This window comes from Panthera tigris, chromosome B4 (assembly GCF_018350195.1).
Source record: "Panthera tigris isolate Pti1 chromosome B4, P.tigris_Pti1_mat1.1, whole genome shotgun sequence".
NCBI lineage: Eukaryota > Metazoa > Chordata > Mammalia > Carnivora > Felidae > Panthera > Panthera tigris.
This window is the reverse complement of record NC_056666.1, coordinates 117,025,142-117,038,899: the sequence shown is the minus strand read 5'-3', so window position 1 is coordinate 117,038,899 and position 13,758 is coordinate 117,025,142.

Sequence of the window (13,758 nt, the reverse complement as noted above, 5' to 3'; positions counted from 1 at the left end):
GAAAGGATCATTATCATATTCAAGCATACTCTTTCCCACAGGACTTTAACTATTCTTTGCATATTTATGATTCTGCTGGGCTAAAGCTGACAGAAATGTACAAATGAACAAAGAGAAGGAAGATGTTGACTTCTGAAAAGACTCACAAAATGCCATTTGTAACAATTATTTGTTATTTGTTCTGTCCACATCCATTCAACCTTTCTGAAGTATACATACCCCAGTATTCCTCTAGAGAATTATCTTATCCCTCACTTTCAATGCTTCTATTAGAATTGATGAAGTTCTCAGCTCCACAGGAGGGCCTGTGATTCAGGCCTGCCCATGGAAAGCATCGCACTCCCCTGGATCATAATGATAAGTTTGGAAGTGGAATGATAAGTTCAAACCGCTGGGTAAGAAGGTAGTTCTCTTTTGCCTTGGGTTTGAACCTGGGAGGATGTAGTTGTGACACTGAGGGCAGCCATTAGTCACTGCAGGGAGCCTATAGTAAAGCCACCACTATGGAGGAGATTAGAACTTAAGACAGGCCTGGGTCCATGTTAAGCCCTAGAGTTTGAGGTTTGAGGAGCCACTAAGTTCTGTTTTCTTCATTTAAGCCCATTTGAGCTGGACTTTTTGTGCAACCTTTTCTAAACAGACCAAGCCAAAAAGATGTTCAACTGTATTGTGTATTTCACCCTCCAAAGAAGGAAATACTGTAACCCTTTTCATGCCTATCTTATCACTATAAAGCAGTGGGAATGGGTTCTGGTCAAGAATGGGAAGACTTGCTTTCTGGTTCCACCAGTGCCCCTATCTGTTAGAAGGTGGTCAAGACACTGGGTTGGTGTAGATGTCTGAGGATTCTTATCTAGGAAATGGGGGATTCAAATTGGAGAATTTCTAAGGGCTCTCCAGCCCCATAAGTCCACTCTAACACTTGCCCAACAATCCTGATTGGGAGGACATTTGAGAAATAATCAGAAAGAAAAAATATATTTTCTACTCAATAGGGCACTGACTCAAATGGCTAAATATTTTGTGTCCTTTAATCATCTCCATCATAGAGATGACCCATGTCAAGGGCATGGCTTAAAAAAAATAAATCAAAGAAACATACACTTTAATACATGTACTTCTTTACCTGCTAGAAAGGTCTTCTGTGTGAATCGGATTAAGCTATTTTCCAATTTTCAAACCAGGCCAGCTGGGCAAAGCTACGCCATCTTTGATAAATGAGAGGGAAAACCTCATTAAAGAGACCATCCGCACTTTTTCTTTCTTTTTTCTTTTTTGTCAAGAATCTCTGCAAGCTGCAGTTAACGATTGGAACAGTCTTCAGGCTGCAGTTAACGATCCACGTGGTGTTTGTGTCTGCTGAACTTATTTATTTGCATTTAAAAGCGATTTGGGGGTAGATGTAAACACTTTGATGGGATTTATGATAGAGACAAAGGTCCGTTAGCATTTTGATCCAGTGGATAGAAAACAGAAAAGCCATCATTAAATTGGTAACCAATGGCATTGAAGTAACCTTTCGGAAACCACTGAAAGGATATCTGAAGCATGAGGGATCCAAACAGAAGATATAAATTACAAGGAAAGCAAGTGGAAACACTAATCTTGTTTTGGGGGTTTAAATACTTTCATTTTGTAAACATGGAATGAAGAGAAAAGGCACATTATGGATCCATCAATCAATACATACCAGATGGTTAAAAAATAAAAATAAAAAAAATAACAGTCTTGGCCATTATGTGGACAATCTGGACTAGAAATACAAGAGTGCTGTACCTGTCAGACTGCCTGCCTTCAGGAGGACCACCTGAAACAGGAGAATAAGCCTGGAAGCATTCTATCAGCTCAAAGACAAAACACAAAACCTCCTCCACCTCAAGTGATTCAGAAGCTCACAGAGCTGTAGGCCACATCCCTAGGAAAGAGGAATTTATGGACCTTCTGAGAAAGAGACAGAACAGAGTCAGGGGAAAGGTCTGGATACAGACACAGGAATTCAAGAACCAGATTCAGTACTTTCTGATGGTGAGATCCTTGGGTCTTAAGAGTGTTGAGCTTCATTTCCCTCACCTATACAAGTGACTAGAATAGCACCTCTCTCCTCCCAGTTTTTATACAGATTTAATACTTTCTTCCTGATTCCATCAAGCTAGCATCAGTGCTTCTCCTTTTTTGCTTTCTTAAAACTGAATGTATATTTCTTCTATAGCCCGTAACTGACAGCCATGAATGTTGTCTATGTGGTTTTCTCTCTGTGTCTGGTATGTTAGCGCATATATATATATATATATATATATATATATATATATGCTTGCATTCACTGATTTCAATTGATTGAATAACTTCTATGTGACAGGTAGTCTCTTGGGTACTCAGAATTTGTCAATCAGTAAGAAAGATATAGTGCCTAACTTCAGGGGGCTTACAGTCTGGTGGGAGCAGGAGAGGTTCAGGAGGAAATAATTACAATACAATCTCACTTTGTGAGATAAGGAACAGGGTACTTTTAGATAAAAATCATCAAAGAGCCTCAATTTTTTGTTGAAGGATGGTTAAATGAGTAAATGAGTAAATGAATGAATAAATCACTGTTTATTCCAATTCCTTTGAAGGCATCAAGAACTTAATTATATGAGTGCAGAACTGGAGACTAGGGAAGTTAAGTGACTTGTCAAAATCTTATATTTGGTTGATGATTGCTTTGTATGATATTTTCTACCACTTTGTTAAAAAATATTTAGTATCATGAGAATGCCTCTATTTGAAATTCAGCCTCAGTTTAGAGAGAGAGAGAGAGGGAAAAAAAATAACTTTACTTTTCAGATTTATTGGTGTATAGGGTATGAACGTGGAACCCTTGATCTATAAAACAATGTTCCTCCTAGGAATCACATGGCACATAGGGTGGACTGCCTACCGCACAGTATTAGTTCCTTCTTTTGATTTTTATTTAAACTTTCTTCAAAGCCTCAAATTCTTCAGTAATGTCCAGGAGCGATAATTGTATCTCTCAGGAGGTATGTGTAATGTTTAAAAAGAATCGTTGACTTCTAAGACAATGAAGAAGCTATTTACACTTGCCACAGCAGCCAAATCTATTTATCAATAGCCTGTCTCTCCTAAATGAGTTAATATAAGTACTCATAGGCCTAGACTATTGATGTTTAGTATATCTCAGGCCTTTTGAATTAATTTTCCCACTGCTGAGTGGCAATGGAAGACAACGAAAGGCTATTTGTCTTGTAACATTGGAGTCAGTAGAGCTGTAATGGAAAGTACATTCATCTAGCTTGGGTGTTCCAAAAATGGATCAACTCTCCCAACTGTGTTTTTTCATTTTTCTCCTACAAATCACTTAACTTCTCTGGACCCCAGTTTTCTCATTTGTAAAGTGAGAGGATAAAACTGGAAAATCTCTTAAAGTCTCATGCAGTTCTGATATTCTAGAATTCTAGTATTTCCATTTTATCAATATGTTAGATGCATATTGTTAGATGCATCAATATGTTAGATGCAAAGTCCAGTCTTTCAGACTCAGAGTACTATTTTTCTGGGGGCTGAAATCAAATTCCTAATGGGTACACCATGGCATGGCTTGAAGGGGCATTGAATACCTTCTCCCCAAATCTCCACCAGCTCTCCAGAGGAAGCCAAAACAGAACAGACAACCTACATAGAATATGCATGCTTGCTATGTAAATGCAACTTCCAGAAAAAAACTCTTTGGCACTCACCCACATATGTAAATATGCACATACCTCTTCCCCCAGTATACATACAGCTATAAAAACATGGGCTAGACTTCTATTCTTCAACCCCTCCAATGTAAAATTCTGGAACCACTAATGCAAATACCTAAGCTTCAAGTATAAACAGGAGAGACAAATAAAACAGAACTGATTCATGTGGCATATATATGAAAAATCCTTGTTTTCTAAATTTTTTTAAAATTAATTCATTTTGAGAGAGAAGCAGAGAACATGAACAGAGGAGGCACAGACAGAAAGACAAAATCCAAAGCAAGCTCCAGGCTCTGAGCTGTCAGCACACAGCCTGAAGTGGGGCTCGAACCCACAAACCATAAGATCATGACCTGAGCCCAAGACAGATGCTTAACTGACTGAGCCACCCAGGCGCCCCTGAAAAATCCTTTTGATATGATTTAGAGTCTGAATCATATACATTTTGAGAATATTATTTTTTTAATTCTTATTTTTCCCTTTTAATAGAAACACATGGTAAATAAGGGAGAAGCAAGGGAAGAGGCATCTATGAGACCAGAAACACATATTTTGTGAGTCACTGAAATCACAAATGCAAATGGTACCATGTCCAGAAGTAAGGTAGAGATGCTGAGGTATCTTAATTGAAGTGAAAATGGGTAGACCATTAATTAAGTTGTTAACTACTCTAGGCATATAGTCCCAAGGAGGATTTATTTGGTATATGTTTGTTTTTATAGCACTATTGTAATTAACAATGTTGAAGATGAAACACTGGGTCACAAGGCTCAACTAAATGACTGTCCTGGTCTCCTACAAAGGACCTTTTAAGATAGACAGACTCTGAAAAAGACACATAAGTAAAAAGCAGATAAATAAGTCATGCCATTAAAAAAGGTATCACAAGCCAGTTAAAAACCAATCCAGGATTAAGTGAAATTTCAAAGTATAGGATAATGGCATTCAATAAGAGAACTCTTCAACTAAACTGACGCAGATAGTTGACCATCATATGTTTTGAAGACGACCAAACTGAAAATCAGTTTCTTTATTACATAAGCCTCCACAGACCATTCTTCAGAATTACATCTGCACTGGTTCTGCTGCTGAGGGAAGTTCTGCTCCTTATAAATGCTTTGCACCCCCTATCCTCACCAACAAGAAGGCACAAAGAGCCTGAAGACTCACTGACAGTTCTCAATTCTTCACTCATGTGTCAGATTTGTGTTGAGTTCTTCATAAGCAAAAACACTGAATCAGATGCTGGGGTGCTGTGATGAAAATGTCAGACAAGGTCTGTGGCTTCAAAATTTTGCAACCCAGCTAGTGGGTGGTTAGGTGGGGGGTTCACAATCACTAGCAACTATTGAGAGACTAACACTCATGGGAAGGGACTGGGGGCATGGTAGTGGAAGCAAAGTTTCAGGTCATTGCCACAAAAATTAGTTATCATGGTATGTGACTGTGGTCATCGTTAAGTCTTGAGTTGGATTGCATGATGTGGTAAGACCTTGCATTGGCACTCTCAATCTTCATTTCATCTCACTTCTATTTGCATACTTTCAAAAATGTAAAAGGACATATCCCAGACTCCCTTGCAGCTAGGATTTTTTAGTGTGAATTGTTTGCTAACTAGATACACTTTTAAGAGATTAAGACTGTACTAGCATAGTGAGGTAGTGGTCATCTTCCTGTGGGTGTGGCTGGCTGCTAAAAGCAACCTCCAAACATAGTGTTTACAATGGTGGACTTCATTCTATGCAGGCCCACTCCATGGGTATATGGCAGTTGTCACAGCAGTGTTTTGGTGCCTAGATTATAGCTAAGTGCTGAACATTCACCCAGCAGTCTGCTAGAGCCCTACTGACTTCTTTCTGCCTTTCCAGCTTGTCCTCTGTGTATTAGAGTTCTCCAGAGAAACAATACATTTGTGTGTTTTCTCCTCATAACTCTCTAGGTTCATTCAAACACCCCACCTCCTCCCTCCAACTCTTTCTCCCTCCTTTCCTTCCCTTCTTTCTAAAATCATATACATGAGATTATAGAGACTGAGAAGTCCCATGATCTGCCACCAGTAGAGTAAGTCCTGGTCTTAGTCTGAGGCCTGAGAAGTAGAAATACCAATGTCTGAAGGGAGGAGAAGATGGGTGTCTCAACTCAGGCAGCGAGCAAATATGTCCTTCCTCCACCTTTTTTATTCTATTCAGGCCCTCAATGGATTAGATGATATCATATTGGTAGTGGTGGTGGTGGGGGGGGGGGGGGTCTTTACTTAGTCTACTGACTCAAATGTCAATCTCTTCCAGAAACACCCTCACAGGCATATCTAGAAATGTTTTATTAGCTATCTGGGCATCCCTTAGCCCAGTCAAGTTGATATATAAAACTAACCATTACCCCTTGATTTTGTAAAAACTTGTAGTTCAGGTATTAAACCCATTTCTGCTTGAAATATCTAGTGTTTTTGTTTCTTCACTTAACCTTGACTTATAAACTTAGTGAGACCATTACCCCATCCAAAGGTTGAACTTCATGTCTACTCCCAGCACCAGGGACAAAAATGGACTTGTTGAGCTTGATAGAATAGGAAAGCACTCCCATAGGCCTGATTTGAAGATGGGAAATCTCTCATCCAACCATTCTAGAAAGGTAGATGAAATACTTGCAAAAGGACTTTGTTGCTCTGAGATTATAACTCTTATGTGCAACATGAACTATTTAGAAGAAAGGGTGTTTAAGGCCCTCTCAGCTCTGATTCTACAGCTGGGACTATGGTTATCCAGGTATATAAAACAGCCAAATAGTACTCATAACTTCAGGATAATTGAGTTGATGTCATAGGTCCAAATACAACATGGCTTTTCCAAGATCACATAGCTACTGAATATCAGAGTAGGGTGATTTTAAAATATCTTTACAAATTCTTTGACACACCTCCTTTCAAAGGAGAGAGTCTCATTGCCCTCTCTATGAATATGGGTTGGACTTAGTGACTCACTTCCAACAAACAGAATGTGGTGGAAGTGATGGTATAGGACTCTAAATTTAGACCACAAAAGATATTACCACCTCTGCTTTGCCTTCTCTTGGACTGCCTGTTTTGAAGAAAGTCAGCTGCCATATTGTGAGGAGCCTCCAGCAGCCTCTCGTGAGGCCCAAAGGGGGGAAAAATGATGTTTCTTGAGACAACCAGCATCCACATGCCAGTGTAGGGGAGAAAAAAAATATTTTCCTTCTACCCTTCCTGGTTCTTAGCTGGGACTTTGTAACAAAACACAGATTAACAAGAGAAAAACAGAATTTTATTAACATGTACATCTCATATATCCATGGGAGAAACTCAGGGATGAGTAACTCAAAGGGGTGGTTAGAACTTGAGTTAAATCCCCACTTGGGCTAAAACAAAGGAAAAGGGAGTTGGGTTTCTGGGCAAGCTTTGGAAAGGTGACCAGGAAAAGTATAGTAAACAAGGTTAAGGTTTGTTATTCAGATTTAAATCTATGCCTTCTCCATTTTTAAGGCTTCTGTGATTAAGAGTCATCCTTCTCTTCCTGGTACAGAAAGGGAGAGATCCTTACAAATGGAGATTTCTTCTACAAATGTAAATATCTGTTGTAAAAGGGGAATTTATTCTCTGTCTTCAGAGCTTCTCCCTTGTCTTCGGGTCTCAAAATAATCAATCCTTACGCCACAGAGACATATTTTGCGGTGGCAGATTCACACTAGCCGTGACTGGCTAGCAGATTTGCTAGCCCCAGTCAAGACTTCAGATGGCTGCAGCCTGGCCAACATCATGACTGCAGCTTCAGGAAAGAAGCCTCTTAGGAGTTGAATTTTATCCCCCTCAAAAAGACATGTTGAAGTCTCAACCTCCAGTACCTGTGAATGTGACCTCATTTGGAAATAGGTGTTTGTAGATGTACTCAGGTTTCAGTGAGGTCATTAGGGTGGGCCCTAATCCACCATAACTGGTGTCCTTATAAAAAGGGGAAATTGGAACAGACAGACAGATGCAGACAGAGGGAAGTTAACGTAGACACCTACCAGAAGACAGTCATGTGATAATGGAGGCAGGGACAACAGTGATGCATCTACAAACTGAAGAATGCCGAATATTACCAGCACACATCAGGACATAGAAGAGGCAAGAAGGGGTTTTCCCCTAAGAGTTTTAGAGGGAGCATGGCTTTGCCAACAACTTAATTCTGGATTTATAGCCTCCAGAACTGTGAGTCGTCTATTGTTTTAAGCCTCTCAGTTTGTGGTATTTTGTTACAACAACCCTAGAAAATGAACACAAACCAAAACCATCCAGAGAAGCCACTCCTGAATTTTTGATCTGCAGAGAGTGTGTAAAATAATAAATGTTTATTGTTTTAAGCCACTGAGTTTTGGTACAATATGTTATGCAGCAATAGTTAGTTAACCAATACTCAGAGTTAGACCAGAACTCAAGTCTTCTGACTCCAACTTAGTTATCTTTCTATTATATCAAGTTGCAGTTCATTCTCTTTGAGGATAAGAGAAACACCATGAATATTTAGCTTAAATTGCTAGTAACATTTTTGGAGACACTGACAGAACTTTCCACTGTGAGGCAGCAAAATTATCTTCATGGAAGAAAGATACCATCTGACAATGGAACTACTCTCTCCTAGGTTTGCATCACTTATGAGTTCTTCTACACCCCTATAGAGGAGGCATCAAATGGAAAGCACTCACTGATAAAAGTTACTCAGACAGACATTATGTTACAAAGAACATTATCAGTAACTATCCAGCTATTCTCCAGATAGAGATCATAGATGGATGGATGGATGGATGGATGGATGGATGGATGGATGGATGGATGGAAGGATGGAAGGAAGGAATTAAATTTAATTTATAAATTACGCAAAATAAGAGAGTAATAATAAAACAGAACAATTACAACTTATAACAGTATACTATAAAAAAAAGTTATGGCAACATGGTCTCTTTCACTGTCCCATTATCTTATTGTCCTGTACTCACTCTTCTTTTTCTTGTGATGCTTATGAGATGATAAAATGCCTACATGGTGAAATGAAGTGAGGTGAATGACATAGGCATTACTGACTTTCTGACAATTCATTAGAAGGAAGATCATCTGCTTAGCTGATGACCTTAGCTGATCACAGGTAACAAGTGAAACCCTGGATAAGGAAGGACTACTGTATTTTCCCTCTAGCTGGAATATCAAAAGCCAACTACTGCTTTTGAAGGAGCAAAATCCCTCTCTTTTCAAATAATAGTAACTGTGGAAATTCTTAGCACTTTCTTTAAACATCCAACATCAACTTCACGTGCACTAGGTGGTTAGAATTCTTTAGGTTGTGGGTACCTTCCAAAGAAGTTACACATAAACAGAGCATGCCAAGCTTATGTATTTGTGCAATCAACATATCCACAAAGACACCAATTTCAGGAATCCATTCTATTCCAACACAGTTGAAGTTAATATTTTCTTGCAGGTTTGTTTGTTTTTTAATCAAAGCACAGCAAACAACAAATGAAAATGATAATTGTCTTTGGATCCATGTTTTCTACAAAGCAACCATTGGCTGTGATTAAGTGAAGACAAAACTACATGCTGTGGCAGTTGAAATACTTCTGGAATTTATTAACTTCAGTATACACGCTAAGGCCAAATGAGCTTCTTTAATTTCCATAATGAAATTGTTTTTGTAAAGTTAAAAATACTGTAATGAGGCCAAAACGGTGTGCTTTCAGGGGGCTCCCATGGTGAAACAAATGAGATTTTAGCTTCTCTAATTGGGCATACTGCAAGCTGGCTCGATGCTGTCCTCAACACAGGATGTTTGTTATCCTAACAAAAAAGAGGTCTACAGCTGTCAGAGTAATGCTATATGGCTTTTCAGAGGCCTAGCTATGGGAGGAAGACTGTGCTCTCTGGCTGGGACCACCCAAAGGGAAAGATCAAGTAGAGAACTGTGCATCTTTTCCCTGATTAAGAAGTTATTCGTAAGGTAATTTGTTTACAGCTATCAAAGGGAAGCTTTGGAAGCAACTGGAGAGAATTCCCAGAATCCTCTGAAAGAATTTTATTTGATTAAGCAATGAATATGGATATCCCCCCCCCTTTTTTTGTCCCCTTATGAATTAAATCTCATTACCTGTCAACACAAGCCTTTGGAGTCTGACTGTTCCTGTAGAAAACAAAAGTTAGGCCCATTTTGTTGAGGCGGCTATTGCCAAACTCTGTTGGTGAGCTGCCACACTGGGTACCATGGAAACAGCCTATAAACCTCTTTGAGCTTTTGGAATGGTTTTGATGTAATATTGTCTTCATTTATTTTTAACCATTACTTTCAACTACAAAGGAAAGTAAAACAGAGGGCTAGTCAAATTAATTTTTAGCCACCAGAAGTAAGTCAGTAACTGAATTTTTCTAGTTTGTAATGGGTATTTTATTTTGGATATAAATATTTAAAAGGATCCAGAAAGATGAATAATTTGCTGTAAAGCTCCATGCTATTCAGTTACATTTACTAGATGCTAGGCAAGTGAACGATTGGTAGACTATCAAAAAATATGAAAAATTAATGCCATATTCACCAAATGAATTCGAATCTCCTAAATCCAATTATTCAAAGGGATAAATATTTAAAGGATAATGTAAGCTGCTATAGTAGGTTATAATTATACATTACAGTGGTAAAATGTGCATTTCCAACAGCATGGTTCCCAAATGCTCTTTTTGTATTGTTCTAGAGGAGAACATTATAAATCACCACTCAGGAGTTAGATGAAATAGATTTTATTATAGTAAAACTTCCTCGTCTTGCCCCCAACACTAATAGCTTCTGCTTTACATTAATTTGATTGTTGTTTCCAATTTGTTCAAAACATAAAACAAGTCCACTGTAATAAAACAAAAAGATGTGACTTACTATTCTACCTTTTCATGGTCTTACTTTTCGTTTCTTTTTATTTTTCCCAATAATCTTTTATTGTCATTTCAATGACTCTAACCAGTCCTATATATTTAAGATAAGTTTAAAGATGAAAGAGGCTATTTGTAGGAAAATCTGTCATTTTAAATTTTGTAAATATAGGGACGCTTGGGTGGCTCAGTTGGTTAAGCGTCCAATTTCGGCTCAGGTCATGATCTCGCGGTTCGTGAGTTCAAGCCCCGCATCAGGCTCTGTGCTGACAACTGGGGCCTGGAGCCCACTGGATTCTGTGTCTCCCTCTCTCTCTGCCCCTCCCCCACTCATGCTCTGTCTCTCAAAAATAAAGAAACATTAAAAACTGTTTTCAATTTTGTAAAGAGAGTCTAAATAAAAGTGAATTGATAAGTTACATACATGCATATATTTCACAAATAAAAGAAACAAAATCATAGCTCCAGAATGATGGTAACACCAAAAACCACAGCTCCAGGATGATGGTAACACCAAAAACTGTATATGGACTAAGAATATATGATTACATTTAATGATAAGGAACCCAAATTCTGAAATTCTAAAACAACAGCAAAGGTTGGTCATTAACAGCATAGACTTTGGAGTCCAAGTGATATGGGCTGGCATCTGAAGTCACTCTTACTGTGTAGCCTTAGGCACTTTCACCCTGTAAGCCTTGGTTTCCTGATATTGGGGAATCATAAAAGCATCTACATCCCTGAGCTGCTGATTCAAATGTGATCATACATACTGAGGTAGTGTATGCATATTATAAGCTGTCAGTTAATTTCTGTGGTAAGGATGAAGCAATGAAGATGATGAGGGAGGTAACAATGCTGTTACTGTGGATTCATGCCCCACAAAATACTATGTTTGAATATACCTGAAATGATCTTCTTGATGCCTGGAAACCAAAGTTTAAGATGTCCAGAAATGGACACAGATACACATGTAGAATATAGCTTGTCATTCTATCACTTGTGAAGGGTAGGAGAATATGCCACCCACAATATGCCACTTTGGCATCTTGACTGTTTTGCGCTGAAGGGAATTGAGAAAAAGCAGATACGGAACTAGCTCTCCACTCTCCTCCTATCTACTGGAAAACAGAACATAAATGCCTTTTGAATGGTGTTTTCCTACCACCCTTTCCCTCAAATCCCATATCAGGCAGGGGACGGCCTTAACACAGAGACAAGATGGCACCAAGAATGAATCTACACATACAAATCTTACTAACTAGCCTTTATCTACTATTAGATTCCGCATATATATTTACCTCCCCACAATTTGCTGCCTCTAGAAGCTCTACGTCCTCTTCCATTTTCTTGTCACATCTCTATAATTTTATTGTTCTTCTATTAAGATGCTATATAGCCCCAAGTTCTAACTACTCTTTTGAGTTATTAACCACTGAGTATTCCCACATGTATGTGTGATGCATGTGTTAATAAACTTGTTTTTCTCCTGTTGATCTGTCTTTTCTCAGTCCAATTTGCAATGGCCCAGCCAAGGAACCTAAAATGAATCGAGAAAAAAAGATTTTTTTTTTCATTTTCATCCCCTGCATTTAATGCAAAATACAGTGTTTTAGGTGGGAGGTACATAAAATGCCTTTGTGTTACAGGCAAAAGTGACTGAAAAAAGAGGAGTCAGGATATATGTTTAGTTAAAATGAAAGGGTGAGGAGACGAAGACAATGGTGGAGCCACAGGTGCCTCAGACAGTTCCACAAGGAAAGCCGATACCCAAGAACAACTAGAAGATAAACTCTGCTAAGGAATGACAACAATCATTCAACAGAAAACTTCAAAGTGCAGAAGCAAGCTTCTTATCATTGGAACTGTCCAGACTGGAGCCATATGCGCCAAATTTCTCGGAGAAAACAGATCAGTAGAAAAGAAGATCGTAGTATGATTTGTTAATGAAAGTCTATCAAACAAACTGTGAGTCTTCTCCCCAAACATGCCAAAAAATTATGGTTTCCCAAGCATGAGAGGCTCCAGGAACCCCAGCTAGAGCATTATCTCATTTCTCTCCTATACCAAAAGTAATTACATGTCCTCTCAATCCTTTGCTTTTCATAACATTTAGTTAAGTCTACTTCATGATGAATATATCACACAATAGAGAAATTGCTATATGTGAAGACAAAACCAAGAAAAATGTGGTTAGATTCAATTGAATTATTTAGGTTAAATATGTTACTAACAAGCAATGAGCAATACTTATAATTAATGTTGATCCACATAGTGTCTAGGGTCGAAAGTCACTGTTTGGTAGTAGTAGATCAGAAATAACCATGTTATGGCCATTGCAATGGCTTTCTAAACCATTTATACAAATAGGTAACAATAATAATAACCTCATTTTATATTCCCAAATCCCTTATGTTGTGTGGGCATCTCAATCCACTAACTGACCATTTTAAATTCAAAATATACATGTGTGTGCGTGCACATGCACACACGTGCGCGTGTGTGTGTGCGTACACACTCAAGAGAAAGCATTTATTCATTTATATTTTCAGAATGAATTTTGAATTGTGTAAAGCCTTTTGCAACATCTCCACTCATCTCAGACATGAATACTGTAACATGTATGGGCATAGCTGAGGCAAATTTATCATGACAGCAACCAAATAATAAATCTGTATCTCTATAACCAGTTCCCTTTCCGAATAATTTTTCTGTCGCACATTATTTTAGTCTGGCAGATTGCTCCATTCTTTTTTTTCCTCTTTACTTTGGGGTTAAACTGCACTTTCGAATTCACATTATTTTGCAGATAGCATGTCACCTTCACTTAAGTTGCTACAGCTGGCATTTCTCTTCTATCAGCTGAAGCAGTTAATTTACTTGCATTGACCAGCCAACAGTGTAATCTACCACCTGATAATTGTGTTCTCAGGCCACCAAAGTCTTATGAGACAAAGAAGAAGACTTAATTTTTGGCAATTTTATCGTTTGAATTCTTATGATTTGATCTTAAATTCTTTGATTTGCTGAGGAACTCGATGACGGGTAGGGTGGGACTTTTTTTCTTAAATCACATTTATCCATCTGTGTTGTGTTTAAAATAGGAGGACC